The sequence below is a fragment of the Neopelma chrysocephalum genome, unplaced genomic scaffold, assembly GCF_003984885.1.
Source record: "Neopelma chrysocephalum unplaced genomic scaffold, ASM398488v2 Primary Assembly neopelma1_121, whole genome shotgun sequence".
Classification (NCBI taxonomy): domain Eukaryota; kingdom Metazoa; phylum Chordata; class Aves; order Passeriformes; family Pipridae; genus Neopelma; species Neopelma chrysocephalum.
In genome coordinates this window covers 1,596,349-1,608,902 of record NW_020897783.1, presented here as the reverse complement: position 1 = coordinate 1,608,902, position 12,554 = coordinate 1,596,349, and the positions used below count along the sequence as shown (strand labels likewise).

The 12,554-nt window shown below is 36.6% G+C and overlaps 1 long non-coding RNA gene across 1 annotated transcript in view; it reads left to right on the top strand.

Annotated features, from left to right (window-relative positions):
• The window catches only part of LOC113974498, a 33,152-nt gene extending 26,236 nt beyond the window's left edge, over positions 1-6,916 (top strand). The window contains exons 4-7 of the long non-coding RNA XR_003536565.1: positions 2,824-2,871; positions 5,711-5,818; positions 6,403-6,445; positions 6,566-6,916. This is a non-coding gene — a long non-coding RNA (uncharacterized LOC113974498). The remainder of the gene's footprint in view (positions 1-2,823; positions 2,872-5,710; positions 5,819-6,402; positions 6,446-6,565) is intronic.
• Positions 6,917-12,554: the final 5,638 nt, after the last annotated feature.

Here is a 12,554-nt window from a genome sequence, read left to right as displayed (position 1 = left end):
TGCTAACTATACAGTAAAGAGTGTTTTTCACCAGAGAACATAACCCATATGTTTTAAATGCAGCTAAAAATGGATGCACTGTGCTATTTCCTTTCACCTCAGCCTGCAGTGTATTACTTAGATTTGCAAGGCATAGCCACCACTAGTACTTAACACTGCTGAAAGAGCCACCCTTCAAGGCTTTTTTAACCGCAAAGAAAAGAGAAATATAGTAGCATCGATTGTTAAATCCTGGTGCTTGTTACTCACTGCCCGCACACAGAACATCATGCCTTTGTAGCAGTGAGGAGAGTTGGTATTTATCAGGGTTCAGAGCTAGTTCAGCCACACACTTGACAAATTATTTGTGGAATTGTTGTATTCACAGTCACTTAAATAAGAATCTGTCAACACAAGGCTGTGCTTTGTTGCAGCAGGTCTCACAGTTTTTCCTGCGCACTCAAAGAATGATGGATTGGAGGTAATGCAAATTCACTACCATTTTATATGCTGGTGCCTTCTTCATAGACAGGAAACATAGCTCAGTATCATCTTGTAAAATGCCTTAACTGTAAAGGCCTAGTTCAGTGTTGAAAGTGCTTTTTAAAAATGGTATGTTGGAACAGGGAAATGTAATTCAAATATTTTCCTCACGTCTCATTTTACAGACTGCTTGTTGGAGCAGGTGTGCGTTCAGATTTTCCCAGGCTAAGTAGGACATATGCTTATCTGTGCTTGGTAATTAAAACAAATTAATAAATACAATTATTTGATTTTATGGCAACTTAAAAGTTAATACTGCTTAAAGGGATGTTAAATTTAAAGAGCTCATGCAGAATTAAAAAAATGCCCATTTAGATAACTCAGTCTGCTTTGCTGATAGTAATTTTTTTTTTTAGGAAATTTATTTGTCCAACAAAAAATACCTATCTGAAAGCTCTAAAACCAGTTCCAAAAAGTATAGTTCATAGCTAAACACCATGATCCTTTGACAGAACAGAGCTTACAATAAGAAGTAAAAAACCTTATCTATGCTGGCATATATTTTTAGGTTGATGTTTTGCCCAGGACTAAAGGCAGCCACCAAATTCATGCCACTTTCTACTCCAGCAGAAGTCAGAGCTTTTCCTTGCCCTGGTCCCAAACCAGCTGGAACCATGGGGGAGTGCAGGAGCCCACCAACAGCCTGGGACAGGTCTGGGGAGGGATGTTGGGAGCTGGAAGCAGCCCTTGAGGATGTCAAAATGAATAAGGAGAAGTGATAGCAAGCACTGGACGAGGCTTTTCAGGAAAGTTCTCATTGCAGTGGAATAAATGGAGTTATGGGCTATTTAAGTTATATTTCTTTACCTTTTATTTTGTGACTGTTCAGGAAAATTGATCTTTCTGGACTAGGAAAAAGCTTGTCTGTGCAGGAGAGGACTTTCTCAGAGTCTCATTGCAAGTGTAAGGAATGAACTTGCCAGAAGTTAAGGGCAATCACAAATCTTACCTTGTGCTGCCTCATGTTTGGGGTGTGTTTCTTTGCGATAGGATAATAATGAGGGAATTCCACAATGTGCATATAAAAATGTTTTTAAAAAAATCAACCCAACTTTTTTGAGAATGAACATATGACAAATATAATTCACTTGGCTCAATGCCCTAATGGGAGGCCCAGATCAATGTGCTGTTAAAACCTTTGCAGATTATAATGGGTCCTGGTGAAGTAGGTGAATATATTTCCATACACTTCGGGGGGGGCAGATTTTAACCCCAGATACTTTGAGCCTTAAGCTTCCAGCTTGATCTGAGCAGACACTGTAAATGTCAGGGCATGCTCAAGATGAAAGCATTTAGCTGATCTGCAAGTCAGGGCTGAAGGAGGCTGCCCTGGCACCTTGTTGTCTTCTTTCTGAGTGGTCTACTTTGACTTGCTCAGATTTTATCTGTTATAAAGTGTATATTTCTTGAGAACTGTTACACAGTATTAATTTGAATTTCATGTGTGTGAAGGGTGTGAACAGGTAGCTCTTCAGGACAGAACCTCTGACCCCATTCATTCACCATCTGCAGGTGTCTCCACAGTGGTTATCTGCATTTAAAGAAGTATCTGAAAATGCTGAGATGACTTTATTTTATTAATAAATGCCTGTATTACAGCATTGTGTATAAATTAATCTGCTCTTATTAGACTTGCAGAGACATAGGGCCTACACTGATGTGGTGGTTTGGGACACTGTGACCCACACTCTGTTGGAAAGGTTGGCCATGACATCTTTGTTATCCAAGCTCTCTTCAGCCTTGGGAAGGCATCTGTTCAGCAGAGCCCCTGCAAGGGCTGTGCTCTGCAGCCTCCCAGAGTATCCAGACTTCCACAGTATTTCCCCTAACAGCCTTTCAAAGCATTTGGAAGCTCGACTGAGTTTCAAAGACTACAGATTGACTTACAGTATGGGATATAGTATTTTCACTTGCGTCTAAAAACGCTGTTGCATGGCCAAAAATTCAATTGCCAAGAAATCACACATGGTTCACAACACAGCTCTTTGATAACATTAAAAGTATATGTAATATTTTGAAATCACTGGCCAATTATTTCTAATAGTTTCATGATAATTTATGTAGAGAATCTCTCTGTTGGATGTGTTCCTGCTTTGGTCTAAATGTATTTTTGAACACTCTGTCAAACATCCCCATTTGGCACCTATTTTGTTTCACTGAATTTCTTTAGTATGTCCAGATCTCTTGCCAATGTATTTGTGGAACATATTTTGACAGCTTTGTCACCAAATTTGTTACTTCTTGTGTTTGGAATATGTATCAAATGGCGGATATTAATGTGTGTGTTTCCTTTTGGTATAGACTCAGCTGGATAATACCTTTGTCTTCTGTGGTGATGAATATAATAAAGTGAGTGATTCTTTTTTTTATTAATTTCAAATGTTATTAAGATTTAAAAATTACAAATCTGTTATAGATGTATTGGTTTGTTTTTATGTTTGCAGCTAAAAGCATTCCTTAATATCCTTGAACTTTAAAGAGCTGTGATATTACATTCCTTACCCAAACTCTATAATAGAAATCATATGTATAAGAAGGCAGAAGCTTCTCCCTCACTGTGCACACACACTTGTGTGTGTATATATAGATATATATGTATGTATAATTTTATTTCAATATGCTTGAATTAAGTAAACTATTGAATTTCAATTTGTTGTGCTCTTTTATGAAATAGTCTTCCTATTGAGTTTGTTAGAGCTGAATGAAAAAGGTGTATTTAAGGCTGATCATAATCTTTACCATCATGTTTTTCTCCATATGGTATTCCTAGATTAAAAGGGATGACAAGATAATGCCTGTTGAAATATGAAGGTCTGCTTTGTGGCTCTGCTGCTGAGCTGGCCCACCCTGGGACATCACACCCAGCTGTGATGTTTCCAGCCACACAAATCCCTGCTGTTCCCTTGGATGGTGGCTGCCCACAGTCCTGTGCCAGCTCGTTTTCCACAGCCTGGCACAGCTGATGGTGCCTTTACCCTCTCTGGGTGTGTGCAGACCTGGAGAGCCCCCTGGATCAGAAGGAATGAACTGGATATCCATCTTATTTTTCATATATTGTCCAGAGAAGTAGGCTGGAAAGATTTCACGAATTAGTCACCTTTGACAGCAGAGGGTAAAAGTGATATGGAGGATATACATTAGAATTCAGTTTAAATAGGGCTCACTGGTTGCCATAGCTCCTGATTATTTTTGCTCTGTTATGGATGGTTCAGTTGTTGGAAATACTTTTAGTCACCCTTAAAGGTAATCTCAGATGTGGGCTCTGTGCAGCTCTGGGTGACAGCACTTTCTCTGAAATGGCACGTTTCCCTGGGAACACCAGAGAACCTGTGCCTGCTTCTAAGGGCTGCTTTTTGGGCCACATCCTAAGTTCTTTAAAAGATGCTCTTCAGTCAGCACAGAGCTCTTTGATTTTTTACTGCTGGCAGATAGGTTGTTTACTGTGCTGAGTAACACGTATCAAATAGTAGATGAATCCTGAAACAGCTGGTTTTGTTGCTGATAGTATGTCTTCCTCATATATTTTGAAATGTAAGGACTGGTTCTGAAATGTCAGCAGTCTTTCTGAATTGAGATCTGTTGCCTTTTACAAAGATTTTATCAAAATTCACAAGTAGCAACAAAAGAAACATTATTTAGTGGAATTATGTTGCATAAAAATGCAACTGTGAATCTAAAATATCTGTAAAATAAAATCCAGATTAATTTTTTGAAAATAAGGTTTTATTTAAGGTCTTACAAAGATCGTGGTATGTAATATGAATGGAAAACATTCCTTTTACAGGTTAGGTTTTAATTCCAAACCTGTGGTCCTATGGAATAATATATAATTTTTTCAGCAATTCCTTTCAGCTTATCTGGACAAGTTGAGATACAGACTACAATCAGAGCAGAGACACAGTCAGGGCATCAGAAGCTCTTCTTCAAAAAGAAATTTTATTCAGATGACAAAATTAGGATGACTATTCTGTGTCTGTACAAGATATAGCATATATTTACTGCATTTCTGGGTAAATTATTTCTCAATTCTGAAGCCCAGTGTCAGCAAGGGCAGCAATCCTGTGCCAGCTGTTGCATTCTCCAGAGAAATAGGAGCAATAGGCCATAGAAATGTTCTGGTCATAACATACTTTTCTTGCCATTAGAGAAGAGAGTAACATAATAGGTACTCTGCTAGTTTCATAATACCAAAGAATTTTCTACAAAATTGTAGAGTCCAGGGCAAGGTGTGGAATAAGTTAGAATTATACAGAACAGACTGACCTGCCATTGATTCAATTTTCCTTTTGGTTGGAAATTTTGCATCACAGAATATATATTTTTCTTGTCAGATTTGCTATGGACTTTCTTTGTTTCATTGGAATTCTGAATTTTTGCTACTTGGTTGAACTTTTTGGCGCAGTGATAACACAATATAAATCAAATGCCCTAATCCAGACAAAGTAAATCATCAGCTCTTCTGCATAATTTTGTTTGAGTGTTAGTAGAAGACTAACTCTTCCAGACAACTTCTAACAGATTGCTAAATACACAAATAATTTGCTTATTAGAGGTGATATTTATAAAAAAAACTTAGAATGCACTGAAATATATTTATGGTCATATGAAAAATGAAGTGACCTGTTGGAGACAGGCCTTAACTCCTGAGAAGCAATGAAATGCTTAGGAAGGTTCCATGAAACACGTCAGATTATTGTGTATATATAAGAAGTAATAATGTCATCTGGTTTTTTTCTGTTTCCTGTTGATTGACTTTTATAGCTTGCAAGCATTATGCTGGATTGTAAATTGCAATAAATTTAATCAAGAATTATTTTATTCAGCCTACTAATGAGGAATAATAGCGTATGTATCAATTAGACATGTCAATTTGTGTGAAGAAATAGATTTACAAAGGGATAGTAGGTAAAAAAAAATATCATTGGTATCAATTCACTTCATTATTTTTAATTTGCTGTGAATATTGAGTGCTTCCAACATAAAATCATTCCTCAATTAAAATAAAACAGCTGTACTCCTATCAGCTTTTCCTTGCTTGTTGTTGCTTACAGATTAGCAGTTGTCATTGGCTTCAGTCTCATGTAATTCCATTAATTTGCAACCATAAATGGGTAAAAATAAGAAAGTAATAATAAAAATCTTTGGCTTGTCAATGTGCTAAGTGTTGTATATAAATTATTGTTTTCAGATTGCACTGAAAGGGCAGAACTCCTGTAGCAGCAACATTTGGGGGACATCGGAACTGTGACAAACCCCACTTGCTCTGTTCTCCAACGTCAGCGAAGCAACAGTACCTGTGAGCACTTTATTCATTTTGGCACTCTTTGTTGCTCTAGATTCCCTTTCTTTCCTCCCAGGTGATCTGTAGAGAACCAGATCCCACACGTATTGCAGTGTAAATGGGAGGGATGAATCCTGGATTGCACTGGTTCGTAGCTGGTTTTGCTGTCGGATCTAATGAGTCCCTCCCTTCCCTTTATTAGCAGGTCGAGGCTCTTATTTAGTTTTCCTTGATATCACAGAGCATGTTTTTGGTTTTGAGTGACATATGTAGCTCTGTGGTTGTCCTTATTTCTCTTCCAATAGATCAAAAGGCTGACAATAAGAGCACATTTATAGAGACAAGCATGAGAGTTGCAGAAGCTATTTCTGCAAGCCCAGATGTGAAAATGTGTTGCATAATTTCCTCAGTTAACTTCTGTTTTTCTAGTAGTAAGTTCTTAATGGCCTTACAAGATTTTAAATTGGTCTATCTTACCTTGTTATCATCTAGCTATTATTTTAATGGAAAGTTTAAAAATATGTGTCTAAATGTATGGTATATAAGATGTTAAAAGTATGCAGGAGGAATCAATAATTGTGTGTTTTATATTTTAATAGAAAATAATATTCTCTCAGATGACTCTGGCTTCAAGAAATGAAGGTAGGCTGCACATTTGATTTTTTTTTTTCCTGCAGCTGCTGTTGCAGGTTTTAATACCCTGAGATCCTACTGACTGAATGCATTTTGTCATGGTATATTTTTATTATTTTTTGTTACCAGTGAGAGCTTTTTGATAGAAACCCTAAAGGAGGACTCATGTCTGTAGGGAGACTGAACCCATGAGATCTGAATCCTAGTTAACAGTGAATTCTCTATTACAAGAAGTAAAAGCTTATGAATGTTTTCCTTGGCTCTGAAAGTGGAAGCTGACACTAGCTCGTATGGGAGAATTTTAACTAATGATTATTACAATGCTTATCTGCTAATTTGCTTCTCCATATTTGGAATCAGTATGCTTTATATGCGTGTGAAATTTTTGGAGCTCATGCTAAAATTTCAACTAGCCAAATACTTATCTGCGTTTCATTATTATTGAAATAATTATAGTAATAAATAATAGTAAATACAATAACTGGTTTTTTTTATGAGTTCACTGAGCTTGAGTGGATCATTGCATAAGCTGAACACATCTTTATTTTTTTGATAAATCTAGAGTATTGTCATTTCACACTGAAGACTTGTTAGAAAAAAAGGCTATATAAGTTTTATGCTGTGCCTTTGAACAGTTATCTACGTCTTTCAAAACTAAATAAGAAATGTCAAAAAGCATAAACTCTCTGTACACATTGATAAGACATTTGTAATCTATAACATCTATACCAGGACTTGACTGCTTCATTTATCCCAGGTAATGTATCTGTGCAATTTATTGTGCCACAAGTGATGCCAAACTTCTTGGGTGATGCTTAGAGAAAGAACCTTCCCAGCTGTACAACAAGCATAAGAAAGCTTTCAAAATTGTGGGAGAAAATGGCAAACAGGAAATTCATATTGCAGGCTTGAGTGCTGAATTTCTTAAATTGTAAATTATTATGAGATTGGGATACTGTTATTTACAAATAAACTTTGTTTTTATCAGTTAGTATCAACAGTCACTGTCAATCATTTTTGTATTTCCTGTTCATATGCTTGAATCTTTCTTAATGTTTTAAGTTGTCTGTGTTTTGTGTCTTGTTAGTGTTGGAATTATGTTAAGCAGTATGGTCACCAGTTTAAGAAATATGATCACTGCTTTTATAGATGTATGGAAAAATTGTTATTTTTAATCAGTGAACTTATTGCTATTTGACATTTGAGAGCAACAAGTTAAACAAGTTAAAGGATGGCTCTGATGGGATGAGACCAAGGAGGAGGATGCAGCATCATTCACACATTGATCTCTCTGCTGAGCTCCTGCCTGAGAGCTCCAGTCTGGACAGTCTCCCGGGATGCTCCTAAAGATCCAGCTCCTGTAGTTCTGTGACTCTTTTCCATTCTCTTTCTGCAAAAATTCATTTCTGTTGTCTATCCTGATAGTCTCTGGTGCAGACTGGCAGCTGCCAATGTTGCCAGGCCCCTGCCTGGACCCCTTGGCACAAATCATAAAGCAAAACCTTAATTTTGTTGTTCAGTGGAGAACCACCACCAACCATAAACTCACATATTATTCAGCTAGAGAGCTGATGCCTCTGCTACCAGACTATTGTAGCAGCTGAACTTCAAACTTACAATATTATAACATTCCCAATATGTAAGTTGGCTTAATGGAATAAGGAATCAAATCATCATAAAAAGAGGGAAAAAAGTATTTTGTTTCTTTTTTTTAGGCCCTTGAAACAGACTCACCATCCTCATTCCTGTAGTAGGCAGTGTTCTTCAAATCACAAGCAGATCATTTCATTTAAAACTAAGGTTGAATTTAATTTTATCAACCATGAGTCTTACAAAGTACTTTCCCTGTTTGAACATTATTTCCCTGTGTGAAGCTATGACTGAGTTTACAGGCTTAGCAAGACCTTCAGTGACTTGCTTTATACAGCCATTCAATATTGCCCTACACACCAATAATCCTTTAGTGTAATAAAATACATGTCTTTCCCTCTTTACTAGAAGTTATAGAGAAGTCTTCTGATCATCCAGCTATGAAAAGCACCATGACTGGTTCTGCCCAGAAGCTGCATGAATACATGTGGAGCAGAAAAGTTGCTCTTTATAGCCAGCTGTAAAATTCTTTCAACCCCTATGAATGTTCAAGCCTGAGAAGGCTTTTCTCACCAAGATATAGATTAGTTTCAGCATACCAGCCTTCAGCAGTTTGTGTGAGTCAAGATTTCACTCCAAGCCTACACTTTACTGGTGAAACTCAAAGTCAGCCAGCCCATTTCAAGAAGAAAAATGCTATTTGGTTCCAGTAAGCTACCACAGAACACGCTCCAGATTTGACAAACGTTGTAATTAGTTGCTTTTGTGTGTTTAGTACACAGTGCAAATGCTGTAAAATGTTTTTCACATGATGCAACATTGCCAGCAGATAATCATTGAAGCAGTAAACCAAAAGAATTTGTGTATATCCTACAAGCTGCAGGAGGATAAGAAAATGTAAACAAAAACTAACAGCTGAATTTTTCAGATGATACCATTCCTTTTCTTTTGTTAAACTGATGTGGTTTTAAATGTTACTTTTTGTGAGTTTCCCTAGAAATTGATTAGAAAACCCTAAATCAATGTTGTGAACGTGCTTTTGTTTTCTGTCCTAGTTTTGACTGTGTGAATCTTTTTAGAACATTTTCAGTTTAATTATGCAGCACTAAAAATTGCAATTAAACTGAATTTGCAATTGAAACTGCTCATTTTAGTTAACTGTCAAATTTACTACGGCATTGTGAAATAGGGGCCTTTATTATTATGAGGTGTTTTGAAAAAAATGACTTTTTAAACAGGAGAAAAATGTCATATCCCTCAGTCCTATCACAATGAGCCAACAATTTAAAAAGATACCCAACCAATGAAGCTGGTAACTCTCTAAGCACAATGGAGTTTGTTCCAGGTGGTGTCTTAAATTATTGATATACTGCAAGTATGGATGGTATTGAATAAAGTCCTTTTTTTGGTGTATTTAATCTCTTTTGTGAAATGTGTTTTTCAAATATAGGTGGAAGGCAAAAGTTGCTTTAAAATAGTCTTGTGATAACCTACTCATCTTAGGGATATCTGACATGCCCTGTTTTGCACGATGCTATGATGCAATTTGATGGATATTGTGTATTATATGAGACTGTACAAATCTTAATATCTCTGTTCCTCTGTTTTAGCATGTGATGTACAGCTCTGTGTACACAGAGCATCTCAGACTAGTGTCTGAGACTACCCTTTTCCTCTAAGCCCTAGGCATTTTTATCACTGTGCCAATAAAAGGAAAGGGATTTATGGGGTACTGCTTTTTAATTCATTCAATTCTCTGTTCATTGTGAGGTTAATGTTGTTGATCTATTTTTCTCTTGAAACAAATAAAAACAATATGTGCTGACACTGACTTTGACTTTTGACATGGGAGATAGAGGTCAACATTTAATTCTATATTTATAGACTACATGAACAATATTATCTGTATTAAAAACTGTTCACTCAGTCCTTGTCATTTTACAACTTAGTTCAGTGGCTTATATCACATTGAATGTTTTCTCCAACTCTGATCAAGGTGCCATCATTCACAGTACTACACTTAAGGGGTTGTCAGGCTTTCCATTAAAAACACCTTTTTTCAGGGGTTCATAACTTCACTACCTAAAAAAATTACACCAAGACTGACCTGGGGCTTTATTTTAAACAAATTATACATAAAAGTATACCCCAAATCCACAACCCAAAACACCAACAAAGAACCCAAATAAAGTTAGGAGCTGACTAGTTTGGCACACATCCAATGACCATTTTTATTTCAGGAAATAACGTGATTTATCAAAGCAGGTATAACAGTGCCTAAATGTTTATCCTTTTCTTTCTTTCTGAAATATTCTTGGCTGTTTATATGTGTAAGAGGCGCTTGTCTGTCCACTTTTGGATGCCTCATGCACAAACTACTCAGAAATTGGGCACCAGTAACGTGGTTAACAATGTGATTGTTGCAATGAGTGTGTGTGGTGCAGCTGTACCTGTGTAAGCCCCCTCAGAGAGGAGCTGACGCTTCTGGAGGGCATGTTCCTTCTCAAATGGAAGTAAGAAATGTTTCATTTCCAGGGAAGGAGATGGAAGGACCATCCCATTTTATCTGTTGTGGATACAGAGGTACCACAGTTGTGCAGGGCCGTTCCTTGTGATATGGAGCAGGACCTTCAGATCCCTGGGGCAGGTAAAGCTAAAGTGATTTCACTGGGGCAAATCCTTAGGCTTTCTGACTTTCCTGAGTATAAGGACCTTGCTAATTTTTATGAGCTAAGGGTTGTCATCTGTAAGTGTTCTTTGTTTTATTCTTGTTTGCAGGATAAAGGCCCATGGTGTACCTTATATTCAGCAAAGAAATTGAATTATCAATGCAATTATTGTTAACCTTTATTTGTTTTCAGAGATTATCCATTCCCCTTTGAGTCAATGGCAAGAAATTTGAGATTCAAGTTTGTCTTCCATTGCAAACAGCCAGTAGTATTTTCCACAGGTTGCCTTTTCCACCTAAATATGTATTTCTTGGGTAGTAATAAGAGTGAACAAAATGGAATAACCCATACACTTTAATCTATGTGTTTTTAAAATATCTTAGCATGTACCATATTTATGTTGAAAAAAAACCCTAAAATAGCTTTTGCAATCTGTAAGTTTTTGAAATATGTGAAGTTTTATCCTAATATGCACATACAGTGGTCCAAACTAACTGCCAAGGGGTTTTTTTAAGGGTTATAGAAATTAATATTAATTTTTAAAGTGTTCCCTAATTCACGTATCGTTCTTGGAAAGCAAAGAATCTGCCACATTTTGTGTGTGACTGTCTTAATAAGGGCTGTGAAACTGGAACATTGATGGATCATGTTACATACCAGGCATCTCTGAAAAGTTTTTCATTAAAATGAACTCGTAAAGACTCTTAGTGCTTGCTTCTCAGCAGATGGCAAGAGGTGTTTATTTGCCTTATGGAATTCTTTCTGTTTATATACAGAGAAATGGAGAGGACAACTCTGAAGGATCTGGTTAGTACTTGTAGGACTATTTAAAATAGATCATTACTATTAGCATTAAGAGCATACAGGAGGTTCAGTTACACACTCTTTTTCTAACCAGGTCTACCTCTGCACTGAAACTGCTCCAAAGACTGGACTTTGCAAAAAAAGTTCCTGCTGTGGAACTCTGTGTGATGGAGGGTTTAGTGTAGGGGCTTTTTTTAATAGTCAAATATTTTCTATTCCATTCTGTTTCTTTCTTTCCTTCTCTCTGCCTGATTCACTGTTAAATAGCTCCTGCTCTATTTCTGGCACTCTTGAACTTTATTTCTCTTTCCTTGTCCTTTTTCCTTCCATCTGTTTGCTGCTTTCATTGTCTCTTAGCTGCCGTTCCCCATTATTATATCCTTCAATCTGCAAATCCTCTCCCATATGTGCTCTTGTCCTTCCCTAGGCCTCCTGCCTTTTGATTTTTTCCAGATCTCATTTCCTTTTCACCTGATCTGGCTTTATTCAACTCTGCTCTTGTCTATCTTTCAGCCTGTCTCAGGCCTCCCTTTTTCCTTCTATCCAGTTGCGAATCCATAAACTAAACAAGACTTTGGCAGAAGAAGTCAACAAATGTGGTGTTCAGACCAGAACTTGACAGCTGGAAAAGGAAAAGGGGGATGCAAAAGCCAAACTTTTGATTAGACTGGTGTGAATACTTTTTAATGAACAAAACATTCAGTGAACGTAACCCCTTTTCTGCTTTCAAAGTTTCCTGCAACAGATTGAGACATTCTGTATTTTATGTAGTTAATATTATTTATGAATTTTATTTGAACATATTCCTGATATGTTTGTAACAGTTTATGCAAAGAATCATGCTTTGTACTGTCTTGGGCATTTGCAAGGATATAAAATGTTATGGCTTGGGTGAATTACAGATTTAGGAATTGTGCAGATTGGAGGCTTCATCACTATGAAATTAAAAATTCATAATTATAGTTATGGAATTATTAAAATTGAAATTTAAGATATGAATTGAAGTTAGATTTGTTTTTTCTGGAAAGATTTAAAGAACTGCCAAATATTATCCT